The 17,127-nt window shown below is 35.7% G+C and overlaps 1 long non-coding RNA gene across 1 annotated transcript; it reads right to left on the reverse strand.

The window, feature by feature from the left end:
* Window positions 1–11,457: 11,457 nt before the first annotated feature.
* On the reverse strand, window positions 11,458–11,880 carry LOC145069445 (uncharacterized). Its single transcript, XR_013689498.1, has 3 exons — window positions 11,785–11,880; window positions 11,643–11,712; window positions 11,458–11,556 (listed from the first exon to the last, which is right to left on the reverse strand). It is a non-coding gene; the product is annotated as an uncharacterized LOC145069445 (long non-coding RNA).
* Between the last annotated feature and the right edge of the window lie 5,247 nt (window positions 11,881–17,127).

The following is a 17,127-nucleotide window of genomic DNA, read 5'->3' on the forward strand; positions in this document are numbered from 1 at the left end:
TGACATATTGCGTATTTTTCATGTTGAACAAACGCATACAAAGATAAGCATCGTTACGTCAAAAGATCACAAGCTTAATCTTAACAAACCAATCAACTAATCATCTCAAGGGTGGTTAGCCACCAATCTAATCTTTTTTGGAGCAACTAATGGAATCAAGAATATAATAAGCATAGTTAACCAATCGAATAATCTTCATAAAACAAAACATCAAATTAATGGTGTTCTAATGTTCTTAACAAATAAAGTAGTAGAGTGAGATTTGAAGCCCTGACCAGGAATCAACGTATAAGTTTGCTGATGCACAAGAAAAGTAGATGAGAAACCTCCTCAAAACATAAAGTGAAATAAATGCATCGTCTCCCCTATGGTCAGACGGATACATTTCTGGTACAGAGTAACAGCCGCTAAGAAACTCCAATTTGTCTAAATGTTCATCAACATTTGCTATGATCAGTAGCTAGATCTTACCGTTGGATGTCAAATGATTAGCTAGTGCAAATAACCAATTTTTCTAAGCACGGATCCTTTCATTTTTGAGCTCCTAGAAGTATATTAACCATTGATTGTGTGATAGCTCCTCAAATCACTACTAGAAAATAGGTGTTTAATGACATGCATTGCGTGTCATAAAAGGTATAGATGCCAAGCAAATGTGTGTCATTAAAGTCTGAGTCATAAATGAAGAAGGCATGCATTTTTTGTCATAAGTTTATGACACATATTTTCAACGTGCATTTACAACACACAATTTGCATGTCTTAATTTTTAGTATTTTAAAAATTATATATTTTTATATATTTACTAGTTTTCAACCTAAATGACCATTAATTTCTTATAATACAAAATAAAATACATAGATAGAAAAACAATCTAGTTCATACACCAACGTTATATGTCAAACAAGTTATCAAAAATATTTTAGACCACATATGTTAAATACTGACAAACATTTCGAAGTTAACAAAATATCGATTTTTGATGCAAAATATCACCTGAGAATAAAGGCTACAACAAAAGAGGACCATTTTTCACGAAATCCATCAAATGTAAATCAGTGTACTTAACTTTGTCATCCCTATAAGGAGGGAATAAGATGTAAAAGTGTGTGATATATAGAAAAAAAATTGTGAAAAAGTTGACAACATATATACCATCCATCAATTTGACAAATAGAAATATAATGATACTTTCATGCAATTTGTTTTTTATTAGAGCATTGTATTTTCAAATAAATGAATGTAAAGTGTTATTTCGTGCATTTAATGTAATGTCCCATTTTCACAACTAAAAATTTCATTTTTACTAATGTAGAACTTCACAATTATAAATCCACTTTAAGAAAACCATTTATTATAAATTACATTTGTCGAAAATCAGTGTAATATAATACACACAGAATCCTCAATGCTGCTAATGAGTGTGTACAGTCGGGCCATTGCCTTCCCACGATCACCGATAGAGCCTGAAAACATAAACAATTGGGTAAGTACAAAGCTTAGTGAGTTTCCCCAAAATATCGCACATAATAGAACATATACAAGCATGCATACCGGGTCCACAATCATCAAACTGGATTACCCCGGGTATGTTTCCTCCTGTCTCAACCCAAACTCTCTTCCTGAGCCTCTGTGCCTACATCTTACAGTCAGTCTGCACATGGTCTCTTAGTCTACAACACATACAGGACCGCCTCGACCTCAACCGCCACAATATGTCGACATATAAACAAACAAGAGATCAAGTAGGCACATCAATACATGGAACTATAAATCATACAACTCACTACTGCCTACTCTACCCTTCACATCAAACTGCTCTGCTACCGGCAACTCTCCATGGAATGCATAACCACAAGGAACCAGAGGTGAGATAGCCACCCGAACAAATGATCCTACTCTAGAGCCACAATTAAACAAGGAACATGCAAGAAAGCCTAGATCAAGAGTTCTCAACCAATACTACGTGGCTACGTACATCCTCTAGGGCATTCTACTAGATGATATTACTAGTACTCTAACTAGCATACCACTACTACTGCATCCTAACACACAAGGATGTATAAATCTAACAACTCAATACAACACAACATCCTATATATACAATGAAAAATAACCAGATCTCCAAGGAATGCATAGTTCTATGTATCTAGAGGTGGGATATACACCCGGACTGATGATCCTACTCTACAGCCACATCCAAACAAGGAACATGAAAGAAAGCCTAGATCAAGAGTACTCCTCAATATATCCTACATGACTACATACATCCCCTAGGGCATCCTCCTACTAAATGATAAGCAAAATGTATAATCTCATACTGTCACAACTAGAAATTTTGTGTCTTGTAATCACTACACTCAAGTAAAATGTAGAATCAAAAACTTAAGAGCATGTATGATGCTTACTCTATGACAACAAAAAAATTTCAATCCAATACACCATACAAGTACTGCAAACAGTCAACAAGCAATTGGGAACCCTAGAGGTTCTTGTTTAGGTCCATTTTGGACTAGGACTTCCTTATGGGACTCAATGGACCAATAAGCTTCCAATTTGACTATCATGGGCTTAGAACCTTTAAATGGGCTCTAATTGGACCCACATTCATTTATTTCAACATTTTGGGCCATATTGGGCCTAGAATGAAATAAATTAAATATTATGAACCATAATTAGCCTAAACTAGCCCAACAAAGTATAAAAAGCACACTTATATTTTATAGGGCCAACAATCATCAAACCTAACTCTAATATGGGATTAGGGGCATTAAAGCCCAATACTCTCCTTTTTCTTTCAAAATCTCGGCCCAAAGCCCAAATCCAAGGGTGAAGAGTTGACTATTGGAGTGCCACCTCACTTATACCTCACATGCCTCCATGCATGGACCAACATGTATCTAGAAGTGTCACTTCCACTCCCTCTCTCTTCTTCTCCCTGCTCTCGGCTGAACACAACACACACACACACTCACAAAAATTTGTTCCACTCTCTCTAATATCTTGAAGAACATCTCCTCCCTCCTTCTTCAAAAATTTCGAGAATCAAGAGCTTTTCAAGGAGGCTTTTCCCACAAACACATCATCTAAGGTAAGTTGATGACTAATCCATGATCTAGCTACTTCATTTCATCAAAAATCTCTTCTAAATCTATTCCAACTTGTGATCATGCACCTTAGAAGTCACTAAACTCGAGATCTACCAAGGAGACTTGGTAGGATCGAAATTTTCCCTTTTTCTCACTTCAAAACCGAAACTACAACTCAAGGTGAGCTTCATACCCCCTATTTTTCAGTTTTTATAAGTTTTGTGAGGGGGGGGGGAGTACAAGCAAATGTGTAGATCTATGAGTATATGTATGCTTTGTATGATTTCTATGTTTATTTACATGTTCTTATGTGATTATGGTGTTGAAACTAGTCAAAAAGTCCTTAAAATCGAGATTTGCATTAGGATGTATGAAACAAGTGTTCAACATATTATTACACACAAATCATTTCTAGAAAAATAACCAAGTTGGTTAATATGAACTCATTGGGCTAAAAATCCCATTTTTGGACTCAAAATGTTAAAAATATAAGGTTAAAGGGCCCAAAATGACAAAATACAAATTCTGATGGATGAAATGAGTCAAAATAGTTTCAATAATGTATTTTTCTGGAAATATTCTCTTTGAAGGATTAAATGTGAAAATTTTAAGCATAATGGGCCAAAAATGAATTTTTCAGCCCAATAAAGCCCAATACGCGAGATTTTCAAATTAGAGGGGCTGAAACTGTGATTTTCTGTAAAAACAGGGGACTACTAGTGCTCCAAGTCCATTTCAAGGGTTAAAAATGCTTTTCATATTTAAAAGGGTCCAAAGATGCAAAAAAATTTCTATTTTGGGCCAAAAGTGTAAAAACTGCGAAAATAAGGGTTTTAGCCGAGAAAAAAATTCATTTGATGGACTAAAACTGTTTTTCAAATAACTTTGAGCTGAAAAATAACTTTTCTACAAGTTTTGATAATAAAGTGTCAAGAAAAATAGTTTGAGGACTAAAATAGAAATTTATTTTATACAAAGGGTTAAATGTGTAAATTATCCAAAAGAAAGGGGCTGCAATAATGAAACATCCTAATGTTTTAGACAATAAATCCGACATGATGAAATACTAGCACCTCGACTATCGGCGAATTATAATACACCTTCAACACCAAAAATCGTTATCAAACGAATTGATTCGGTCTCGAATCAATAATGAATCCAAAATTACTAACACGACGAAACTTCAATACACACGCGGAAAATTTGGGAAGTCAATACACATGTAAGAATACACCAGACGTCGATACACCGTCTTTGGGCCCAAAAGTTTCAAATCGTGTTTGTTGGGCCTAGCTAGCCCAATGACATGATCTTTAGGCCCGAAGGAAACTCGCTTACATGTAGTTGGGTCTTATATGACCTAATTTCGTGTAAAAGGACTTTTACAGGCTTTGTGCTGTTGGACCCCAAGGGCCCTCTGGTGCTGCTAGTAAAGTCGAGAATTCACCAAATGCGAGTCGGGCTAAGGGCCCTTCGCATTCATGATAGCCTTGAACGACTTACGGAAAATATCGGGGCTTCGCACCCTTTTATTTTTCCTCCTCGGTTGTGGGGCTACATGAAGTCCGGGTGTTTGGATTAAGTGAATAGTGCGAGTGATGCCTAAGGGATCGTTTGTATGGTTGTAAACTAGTCATTTTCATTAATGTGTGTTTATAACAATTCACAATCCATAATTAATCCAACGTCACCGGGACTCAACGAATACACCTGTCGTAACGAAATAACAAGATATAAATCATTTGATGCAAAGTATTAGGAAAACATCGGGTTTTCCTAGGGTTTTCAATTAATACACCTACGAGTTACGTACCGAGTTTTACAAATTGTACTTTTACATTTATAGAAACAAACAAGCATACTTACGGATCTTCACACTTTTTATACTAAGTTCTTTTCAGAAAATATCGGATTTTCTGGTGATTTTCAAAACAATACAAACCACTATATTTCAAACATTACTTATGAACTCACCAACATTTCATATGTTGACGTTTTTCAAAATACTTGTATTCTCAAGTAACAGGTAAATCGAAAAGGAAAAATGTACTCAGTAACGTCTTGCTGTTGTTTTAATTAGTACCGAACAATTTACTTTTGGACATGTAATATTATGGATCAATGTACTGAATGTAAACGCTACCAGTTGTAATATTCCAATGCTTGGTAATGTATGATGTTATGTTTCATGTATATTCATTGTTATGGTATTCAATTGAGTCACAATAGCCCTCGGACGTTTCCGTCGTTTGGTTCGGGGGTGTGACACATACTTACTCTAGGTATATATAGTTGCTCAGATACATGATTTTAAACGTATAACCATTGTATATCTCCTTCTAACATGTAATCATAAACACACATACATAAGATTACAAAATACATACTTATAATTTAGAGAGAGAAAGAGTTATAACATGTATTCTACCCCTTGGCTCCTTTCTTCAATTGATGCATCTTGATCCATCTTCTTCGATCAAGGCCTATTTATACAACATATCCAGATTCATAAAACCTGTCTAAATCTATTCCATCCAATGAATTATGTATCACATACTACCTAATTCATTAGACTCTAATCTATTGCATCAATTCACTAAACTCGCTAGTCAGGGTTTAAAACACTAACTCTCATAGGGTTGATTTCACCATGGAAATCACTTCCTAAGCTTGCTTAAATCTTTTAAATGCATTTAATAACATAATAATCAAGCTATAGGTTAATCGATTCAACCAATTTTGTCAATCTCATACTTTCAACAGAATAGAGAAATCTTTACCTCAATGGAGAGAAGATGATAATCCTTGTTAGGCTCCATATCTAGCTTCTCTTGGCATGATTTTGGCATCAATATCACAAACTCTTTGCTCCCAGTTGAAATCCCATGAGAAATGATCGAAATGAGTTCTTAAAAGGTTAAAACCTATGTTACGACCTCGTAACTGCTTTCCGGTAATCTATTTACCATGTTGTGGTGCGCGTTAATTGGTTGCGGTCAGCCTCTAACCGAGCTGTAGTACCTATATACCATGTCACAGTGCAAAGCATGTTGCGTTCCACTTACGTCGAGACTCACTGAATCACTATCTCACCTCACCGTGCCGTCACAACCTCTTCACTATGTCACGGTGGCTACATGACAACTACCCCGGACCCTTAGCCGATGCCATTCCAACATTGGGATATTTTCTCCCATGTAACGTCCCAAAAATTAAGACCAAAAATTTCATTTTAATTATAATAAAAACCTTCAAACCAAGCGTATTTTGTAAAACCATACAAGAAAAACAGAGTGTGTCAAACGACCAATGGAATACATCAGAGTTATATAATGCGAAAATCATAGTGTGTGTGAAATATGTACATCCCGAGCTCTTCCCTTTCGAACCAGAAGTACCTGAAACATAAACTGAAAACGATAAGCACGAAACTTAGTGAGTTCCCCAAAACAGCACATAACATATATATATATATATATATATATATATATATATATATAGAGAGAGAGAGAGAGAGAGAGTTAGGTTCAATTCTTTAAACTAAGTATTGTGTTATTGTATGCATAAATATAGACCAATTAAAATTAAGTAAAAAAATTAAATAATTAAATAAATAAACAAGGGTATTTTAGTAATTTGATAATTAGCTTCCACAAATAATCCCTATAATCTTGCTAGCATTCAATTTTAACCTAATTTCTTTTCTTATATACAGCCGATGTCTTCCATAAAAAAAAGAATGAACTGAAGGGCTTTATTTCCCCGTGTGCATCACCTGACTAACAGATCGGGGAGAAGCATCGAGCAAACATGGGCAATCAATCTAAGGAGGACTCCTCCTTGGTCCACCAGTGATCACGAATCAAGGGGGAGAAGAATCGGTCGACAGAAGACAGAGAACCGGAAAACTCACCGACTTTGGAGAATCCGACCTTTCTGCGATTTATGGGATCGGATACGGGATCGGAGAAGTGGTGCTTCGACTCTATTTTTTGCAAATTACGGTCTCCCTTTATGTTCTCAACCTTCTTAGGGCCTGATTCAGCCAGCAAAGCACTTCAAAAAAAAACCTCACCACCTCCGACGCTGCCCTTATCTAAGCAAAAATCGGCATTTCAATTAAAGAACCACCATGCAATTTCAATCTAAAAATTAGGGCTTTTGTTTTCGATTCCTCTATATACTGTTGTTTCCTTCTTCTTTGTACAATAGTGTTGAAGTGATTGATCCAGATGAATTTAATAATCTTGTTGGTGGTTTCGTTGATGGGTTTTGCTCCTGGAGCTCCGGTGAAGATTCCCTTTTCTTTTGGTTATGGAATTGAAAATACTGAAACGGAGCCAGGTGGGGAAGAAGATATATAGAATGGTGAAGTGAGAAAACTCGGATGAAACAGGGGGTTGTCGCGGACTGGTTTTGCTCCGGGGAAACACCCACTTCGGTAGGCCTTGCTCTCGGTGGTTGAAAGGTGCATGGACGGGGGCTGCTACGGCATCTCCCCTGTTCTTTTTCTCTCTTTTTTTTCTTGATCTAGCAAGAGCTCCATTGAAATATCAGTGAAACAGATGAGCATGGGGTAGCCTCGTTTTTTTTGTTTTAGATAGGAATCAATGTAGGATAAAGATGGATGTTTGGATTTGTTTTTGACAGAAATTGATAGAGAGGAACAGAAGAACAATGAAAATTCCTTTTTCTTTGTTCGTTTTGACACAAACTGATGAAGGAATGGATATTTGGTGTTGATGTTTTACAGTGAATTGATGGATGTTTCTTGATCATCCATATCTCACAAAAAGTTTTTATCATTGTATATATTATTTTATAATGGAGTGTTGATTTTATTTGAGTTTAATGTTTTATTGAGTGTTTAGGAGGTAGAATGGCTGCAATGGAAGGACCAATAGGAGAAACAGAATTTGAGTGTGATTTTGGTCATAGTGAAACTTGGAATAATTCTATGCTTTAGCTGTTATATTTTACTTGATTAGCTGCTACATTTTTTTTATTTTTTTTATTGTTTGAACATAAATGATTGGGAGGAATTGGTGTTTGATTTTGATTTTTGACAGGAAAATATAGAGGGAAGAGGGGACATTGAATGGGTTATTCTACGGGATGAAGATGAACAAGGACCACCAATCTTCCAAAAAGAATGGATTATTCTAGCAGAATAATAGAATATTCTGGTAGAATAATAGTATATTCTGGTAGAATGATTTATATATTTGTATTTCTTTGTTATTAATAAGTGTAACATTCTCATAGAATAGTATATAATTTTTTTTTCTTTTCTAAGAATGTAATGAATTTTTTTTTAACTTGTATCCAAAATTATTTTTCAAGAAGTTCATTAAATCAAAATATATATTAAATCAGAATGTGTATTCTTATATGGTTCAATAATTTTTGTTATGTTTCTATATGTTGATAAACATATTCCGTCAGAATTTCCGAATTAGGAGAATTATCATCCATACAATCAGATTTTTAAAATTAATAGAATCTATTTTCCCTTAAAATATGCAAATTTCCTTAAAATATGCAAATTTCCATTATTAAATCTATATTAACTGACTAAAATACCCTTCTAGTTAAATTAGATGGTATTTTTCAATTGTATTTAATTCAATAATATGTAATAACCACTTTCTTAAAATAAGTAAAATGATTGGCCCACAATCATTCATACAATAACACAATAATTAGTTATAATAGAATAACCTAGGTATACATAAACACACACACATAAACACATGCAATAATCACTAAGATAAATAACATACAATACACTTATCAGGCCTCGCCCGGTATACATAACAGATAACATACATGCAAGAGTCACGCATGCAACTAGCATCCTAATCATAATAAACCATGGGTCGACATTGGTGCCTTTGACCCACCAAGCATAGTGAGGAAACTCACATCAAGCTGTTGGATATCTCAGATAAAAGCTCGCACTGCTGATCCGGAAAATCCCCACGCTAACATGAACAAATAATACCTAATTAATAATTGTTCCAAAACCTATAGTTGGAATCCTAGTCCAATCGTTTAATACTCAGAGTAAAAGTCCATTTTACCCTTCCTTCACTTGGCCCACAATCAGAGGCTCAATCCAATAGCCCCAAAAGGCCCAATATGCCCAACTTACTAAATGAGGCCTAGGATCCATTAGGAGCCCAATTCCAACAAGGCCCAAAGCCTAGCAATGGCCCAAATCCAGAAGTCTAATGGCCCAATAAAGGCCCAAAAATCCTCTACTCCAAATATGGCCCAAACCGAGAAGGTAAATAGAAGTCAACAGAAGATGAGTACGCCCGGCGTACTCAGACTTACGCCCTATATACACCAACAATCCCTAGTATGCGTTGAGTACGAGTTGAGTATGCCTATCATACTAATAAGCATGCATGATCGGGGACCGGGCAACATACATGCCCATTAAGCACTTTTCCCATTAAGTGCTTAATACTTGCAACCAAAAGCCAAAACTTTAGATCCAATTTTTATTAAACGTGTTAATCCATAAAGTTATGAACTTGGAGCCTTTGGATGGCTCAAAAGGACCCAAAACTTACTTTTAGCATTCTACTTTCACCAAAATGACCTAAACACATGCATGGTTCATCGACAACCATCAAGATGCTAACTTTACTGACTAAGGACCTCAGAAACATCAAGAGAAGCAACTCCTAACTTTTGGAGTGGAATAAATCCACTAGATCTCATCATATGACCAAAAAGCACCAAAACTACATAATGACTAGATCTAAGTATACAAGGAGCAAGTTCCAATCTTTATACCACAATGAAGCTGGAAATGATGAGAGATATATGGATCTACAAAACTCTCTTTTGAATAAGGCTCCTTATTCCAAGCTCTTCTTTTTCAAATTCTACAAACACACACTAGAAACACACACAACAAGGTCAAATCTCTTCAAGAAGGGATAAGGTTTCGAAATAGGACCAAAAAGGCAATGGAGGCTGAGAAATGAGAGGATCATGGGTCATAATGTTGTTTAAGTAGGGTCCAAGGAAGAGATACTGTTCACAAGGAATGATCCTAAAACAAAACACATAAATATAAGCAGAAAAATCAATATAAATAAACAGATAGGGAAAAGATACATACTCGTCACCACATCAAGTGTTGCACGAGCCTCCTCGACTTTTAGGTAAAAAGCTCTACTCCTCACAACAGACGCATCCACCTTGCCTTGGCGGCCATCAGTAATCTATAGAGTCGCTAGAGCGGGTGCTGCAACTGGTCCTCCTACTGCTAAATTGGGGCAATTGTCCTTCTTATGGCCCCTCTAGAAAAAAGGCCTTTTACGAAGCTCATTGCGCGTCGTAAAAGGCTCAAACGACGCGCAAATGCGTGTCAAGGAAGGCCATGTCATAAATATAGACGACGCGCATTTACGACGCTCTCTTATGATACGCAATGCGCGTCAAGGAAGGCCATGTCATAAAGATAGACGATGCGCGCTTATGATACGCAATGCGTGTCAAGGAAGTCCATGTCATAAAGGAAGATGACGCTCAAATGCGCGTCGTCTATAGACGACGCGCGCTTATGATACGCAATGCGTGTCAAGGAAGGCCATGTCATAAAGAAAGACGACGCTCAAATGCGCGTCGTCTAGAGACGACGCGCGCTTATGATACGCAATGCGTGTCAAGGAAGGCCATGTCATAAAGGCAGACAACACGCATTTGCATGTCGTAACCTTACGTCTCTCGTTTTTACTACGCGCCTTTACGAAGTTTTTACGACGTGCATTTACAACACACATTTACAACGTGAATACACATAATAAATGACAAATATACCAAAACATTCATTTTCATCTAAACGTCAAACAACTTTACATATATGTTGAATTACCTAAGTTGTAACTACATGTTACCTTATGTAACATTACTAAAAGTTAGCAAAAATTGTACATGTGTCTCAAAAGGCTACCTAGCATTACACATGTCAAAAGACCATACCTAGCATTTCATTGTTAACCATAACATTGTTTTGCAGATACATTGTCAAAAGACCATACATATCATCGATAAATGAAGCATGTAACAAACGTTGACCATTCTTCACGTATCTCGTCGATATCAGCAGTTGTGTACTCAGCTTTTCCATCCCTGATCTGTGAAAACATTTGCATATTGTTTTTATTAATAAAAAATAGCATATTAACATATTCTGTAACAGTAAGTTGCTATATTTAACAACTAAGCATAAAATGTAAATTATTCTTTCTTAATAGAGCATTGTACTTTCAAATGAATGAAAGCACATATTCTGTAACAGTAAGGATGCCATAAATTATAGTAATGAAAGTAGAATGCTATATCCTTACATTGTCTTTGACCAACACTTCAATTCCTTCTTCCACTATCTCCTTCATGAACCTTAGCATGTAGTAGCCACATTCGGTAGATCCGGGCTGAACTGGACACTACACAATTACATATAAAATGATCATTTCAATTGATCCAAAAAATAAAGTTAAAACTACATTTCAATAAGGAATTAAGTGCTGACCGTAACATTAACCCAATTTAGTTTAACCCTTTTGTTGGATCCACTTTGTGTAGTGTACAAAACCATTGCCCTATAAAAAAACATTAACAAATATGTGTTTATTGTACTCACATCAAGTGTTTTGATAATTTATATTACTTACGAATCAACAATTTGCTTCAACTGCATATTGAAATTGCCAGAGCTCAAGGAATCAAGATAATAGCAAGTATCCGATTTCATGTCTAGTACACCCAATACCTAATGTCTTCTACAAAAACCACAAAAAAAATGTCAAATAACATAATTGCAGTCATTTTAAAAATAAAATGTCAAATAACAATACCCGGGATTGTAGGGCATAAAGATGATGTCATTGCCCTTTCTTTTAGACAACCGATCTGCTAAACCTCTGCTTGCATCGTCAATATTCTTAGATTTCCCTTTACGCGTACTTGGTGAGATTACTGTCGGGTTCACAAAGCAAATTCCATGGTCTCTTTCTGGGGAGCCATACTTCAATTTGTTAAACAACACCCTGTTATCATACAAACACTAAATTCATTAAACAAATTTTTTTTTAAGACACATTGTTATTTAAATTAAATTTCTTGCACTTACATCATATAAGACACAATAACAGCACCGGTCAGCTCATCCATTGTAAGAACTGCTTCAAAATCATCTCAAGTTAAGTACGTTTAACTATCGTACCCAAAAAGATCGTTCTCACTCTGCACTCTTATAGAATCAACCTTTGTAACTTGTCCATCAGCCATCATTGCAGTCATTTTCAAAATACTACTGTTCTCAATCCTTATCCTTGTCTTCATATGTGCTCTGGTCCACGTTCTTTGCACGGTCACATTTTGTTTCTCCTTTTTAATCTTCTTTTCTTTTCCAATCACTTCTTCCACATCATTCCCTTCTTCCATATCACATGGTTGTTTTTCTCCATCAACCATTTTTCCTGTCCCCTTTTCTTTCTTATTACTTCCTATTTCTTCTTTTGGAGGTGTTGCATCTTCCTTCACTGGTGTTACATCTTCATTCACCGGTGTTGCAGCTTTCTTCACTGGTGTTGCATGATTTTTCATAGATTTCGCCACCACTTTTCCCTACAAATGCAATCAAAAATACAGAATGAAACAGGAATCATTTACTGAATTGAAGCTGAAAAAGAACTCACTCAAATATTAGAAAAATTAAGATAACCAAGGGCAAATATGTTCAAATAGTATTACCAGGTTAGAGCATCGAATAACTAAGTGTCTTGGCCAGCTTAGTATGTGTCCCAGTGCATCTTTGACCTTCACAATGAACTCCTCTTCAAGTGGAAAGGGTACTAAAGCTTCTCCTTGCAAAATTGTTTCAATCATAACTTCAATGTTTTCATCTGTTACATAAACATAAAAAATAATTAAGATCCAATCTTCTAAAAAATGAAAATATATAAATAATAATAATGCAAATATATTTCAAAATACCCGATGCTTTCATTATGGTTCCTTTAGCAATTACATTTGCAGCAAATTCAACCGCAAGAAGACATGAATTATCCTGTAAAATATAGTATGTTAGTTTGTAGAAAAAGAAAATTCTTTAAATATATTTTTCATAATTGTCTTCAAGGACTTACAAGTGATTCATTCTGTGGTTGTTTTTCAAAATCTTCAATGACGCCCACTATTTGGCAACTTGCAGCTTCAGAAACATTAAGTACACCTCTTTTTAGTTTCTCCAAGTCGTCTTCAAGTTTGTTGATTCGTTTATGCACCCTCTCGTTCTCAATCTCCAAGTAATACTTAACATTCTTGAGTAAATAAAAGTATTGTTGTGGCGTTATAAATTTACCCATCCCTCGTACACGCCCACGTTGTTCCTGAGTACCCAAGGCCTCTGTAAGCACATCATGTGTTCCACATGTAACCTCTCCAAAGCTTCCCGATTTCTGAAGCTCATCCTGTAAAATAAAATGGGACAAATGTTATTTTTTATATATTTGGGAATTAATGAAACTTACAATTTTATCAACAATCATCTTCACATCTGCATCGTATCCTCCTGTCTTCAACTCTCTTGCTTTTTTCCACAGCACTGTCCTATCAATCTCCTCTTCCGTCTTGCCGGTTTCTTGCATCTAAATTATCTAGAATAACAAAATCAATTAACACAAATATATACAAATAAAATAATCAATATTCAGTGGGAATCATACAATGTCATTAATGAGTCCAGCATATCCTTTTCTGCTCAAACAATGATTGTATTTATGATGTGCATGAGTATTTTTAGCTTTCATACTTTTCTCCTGCATTAGAAACATTAAAATTATAAATACAAACATTAAAATTGTAACTACAAATGCATATAAGAAAAGTTTAACAAACCTCCCACTTCTTTGTAACTCTATGGGATACAAAAACTTTCCAATCTTCTTTCTTTATAAACGGATAATCTTTCGGAGGTTTGAATAGATTTTCCTTGGGATCTTTACTTCGGTTCTTAATGAACTTGGCATATAGATAATGCTTGAAGTTTCTCCACTTCTTCCCGATCGATTGGAGAGTTTGCTTCCAGCTCTTTGGGTCAACTACAAACTTTTCCTGAAACATAAAAAAAGGTTGGTTCAAAAACAACTCTGAACAGGGACAAAAACAGATCTTAACAAAGGTAATAACAGGAAGAAAACAGAGACTTACCAAAACATATTGCCATAATCCTTCCCTTACTTCCTCACTAACTTCCAGCCACGAGTCATAGGTTATGGGAACCATTGTTCTTGCAACCAAACCCTCAAAAGTAGACAGTTTTGTGGCTTCCTTTCCAACCGGGACACCTTTTTTATTGTAAGTTATTACAAGCTTCACTTTATTAGCTTTTGTCTTTGTTGTCGGACCTCTTTGTTTAGAGTCCTCATCGTGATCAGAAGCTGAATCTGATTCCATGTCAGAAAAACACAACCTGTTTCAACAAGATTCAAATTAAATTAAGTACGTTGTTATTTGTCGCAGTTGGAAAAAAATTAATCACATTCAAAATCTGAAATAAAAACATACCAAAAACTTTATTATTCTGCAAAAAAAAATATTTAAACTAATATGCCCTCGCCATCCGGACGCATACACAAAAAATCATCATCAAGGTCTAATAAAGCGGAGTCTTGTGTTAAATCAAAAGTAACATCAAAATCCAACATATCATCAGTTTCACCATTTGATCCATACTTGTACATCCTATGGGGTGTGAATCCAACAACATGCAAATTCTCATCTTGTTGATCTTGAACATAAAAAACCTGTTTGACTTGACTAGCTAATACGAAGGGTTCAGACTTTTGACCAAACCTATCAAAGTTAACTACCGTGAATCCTAAATCATCCTTTTTACTCCACGACTATCAACCCAATCACACATGAATACAGGAATACTAAACATGTGATAATTAAGATCCCATATCTCCTTTATACGGCCGAAGTAAGTAACAGCACCATACACAGGAGTGGAGTCTTTTGCACTAGCAATCTGCATAGTATGTGCAACTAAAGACACTCCACTGCATTGAGTTGTTCTAGACTCATCTCGAGATATTGTATGAAAATGATATTCATTTATGGCAAAACCGCTATAATTAGTAACAGCAAAATTAGGCCCTTTGGCCAACCAACGAACATCATCACAAATATCTTCCCCGTTAGCCAAACGTTTTCCAACCTAATAGAAAAATATCTAATTAATGTAATTCAAAAAAATAATTAAAAATATTGTAATTCTAACAATCTTATTTTAAAAACAAACCTCTTTCTTAAACCAACTAATAAATGTCTGACTATGTTGGCTCTGCAACCATGTACTCCTGCGAGCATGACGGGGGTTCAGATCCTTCAATTCCAACATATGTTGCCTGAAGTGTATTACAAGTTAGAAGAATGTTTTATATGACAGATAATGGTATAAGAGTATACAGTTTCATGTAATTCTTACTCTATATACGGCTCCACAACAGCAGTGTTTCGTAATACATAAAGATGAGCTTGATCAAGTAACCGAGCATCTACAACATCAATTGTAGCCTTTGATAAAGGCTTGCCACTGCGGATTCTTTCATCAACACGTTCATGAGGATTGCCAATTGATTTCTTGTTTTTTAAGTAGTTTGAACAAAATTCTAAGGCCTCCTCTGCCACATAACAATCTGCAATGCAACACTCGGGTCGATGATGATTTCTTACATACCCTTTAAGTGTTTTCATGTATCTCTCAAATGGATACATCCACCTAAAATGAACCGGGCCACACAACCTCACCTCTCTAACTAAATGCACCATCAAGTGAGTCATGACATCGAAAAATGAAGGAGGAAAGTACTTCTCTAACAAACATAATGTTAATACGATGTCACTTTGCAACTTGCCTAGCTTACTAACATCAACAACTTTACTACACAACTCATTGAAAAAATGACACAGGCTTAGGATTGTTCTCCGCACCTTCACATCTAACACCCCTTTGATTGCAAAAGGAAGAAGTTGTTGCATTAGTACCTGACAATCATTAGACTTCAAACCATTCATCTTTGAAACATCATCCGACACGAGATTCTTGAAATTAGAGCAATACCCATGAGGAACTTTTATGTTAGACAGGGTTTCATAAAATAGATGTTTCTCTGCGGAATTCAATGTGTACTTGGCAGGCGGAAGCCAATGTCGATCCCCTTTTGGTTCAGGTCGTAATTCAGTCTTGATGCCCAACGCTTCAAGATCTTGTCGTGCTTTTAATCCATCCTTCGTCTTATGAGGCAAATTCAACGCTGTCCCATAAACACTCTCGGACACATTTTTTTCTATGTGCATGAGATCTAACTGAAGACGAACAGGCAACTTCTTCCAATATTCAAGTTCAAAAAAAATCGACTTTTTATGCCAAAATTTAGATCTCTCGTCGATACTTTCTTTTTTCTTCTTTGTCTTTTCCTTCTTTGGCGTTTCCTTCTTTGACGCTCCCTTCCTTGACTTTATCTTCTTTAACTTTATCTTCTTTGATCCTACCTTCTTTGGCTTTATCTTCTTACCCCATGTAGTCTCAAATCTCGCCAGATAGTCATAAATCTCTTCACCTGATGATGGTTATGGCATAAAATCGTGCTCCTGTTGATTGTTGAAATGTTTTTTTCTTTTGCGAAAAGGATGTTCAAGTGGTAGGAATCTTCTATGCCCAAGGAAGCATACTTTTTTGGACTTTGGCAACCATTGTGAACAAGTATTCCTTGAACATATTGGACAAGCATAATAACCTTTGGTAACACACCCCGAAAGATTACCATACGCGGGAAAATCACTTATAGTCCAAAGTAATATTGCTCTTAAATTGAAGTATTCTTTCTTATGAGAATCAAAAGTCTCAACACCAGTTTCCCATAAGAGCTTTAGATCTTCTATCAATGGTGCCAAGTAGACATCAATATTGTTACCAGGTTGGTTTGGCCCGGATATCAACAGAGTCA

The sequence above is a fragment of the Lactuca serriola genome, chromosome 1 (assembly GCF_051521515.1).
Source record: "Lactuca serriola cultivar US96UC23 chromosome 1, Lser_US96UC23_V15, whole genome shotgun sequence".
Lineage (NCBI taxonomy): Eukaryota > Viridiplantae > Streptophyta > Magnoliopsida > Asterales > Asteraceae > Lactuca > Lactuca serriola.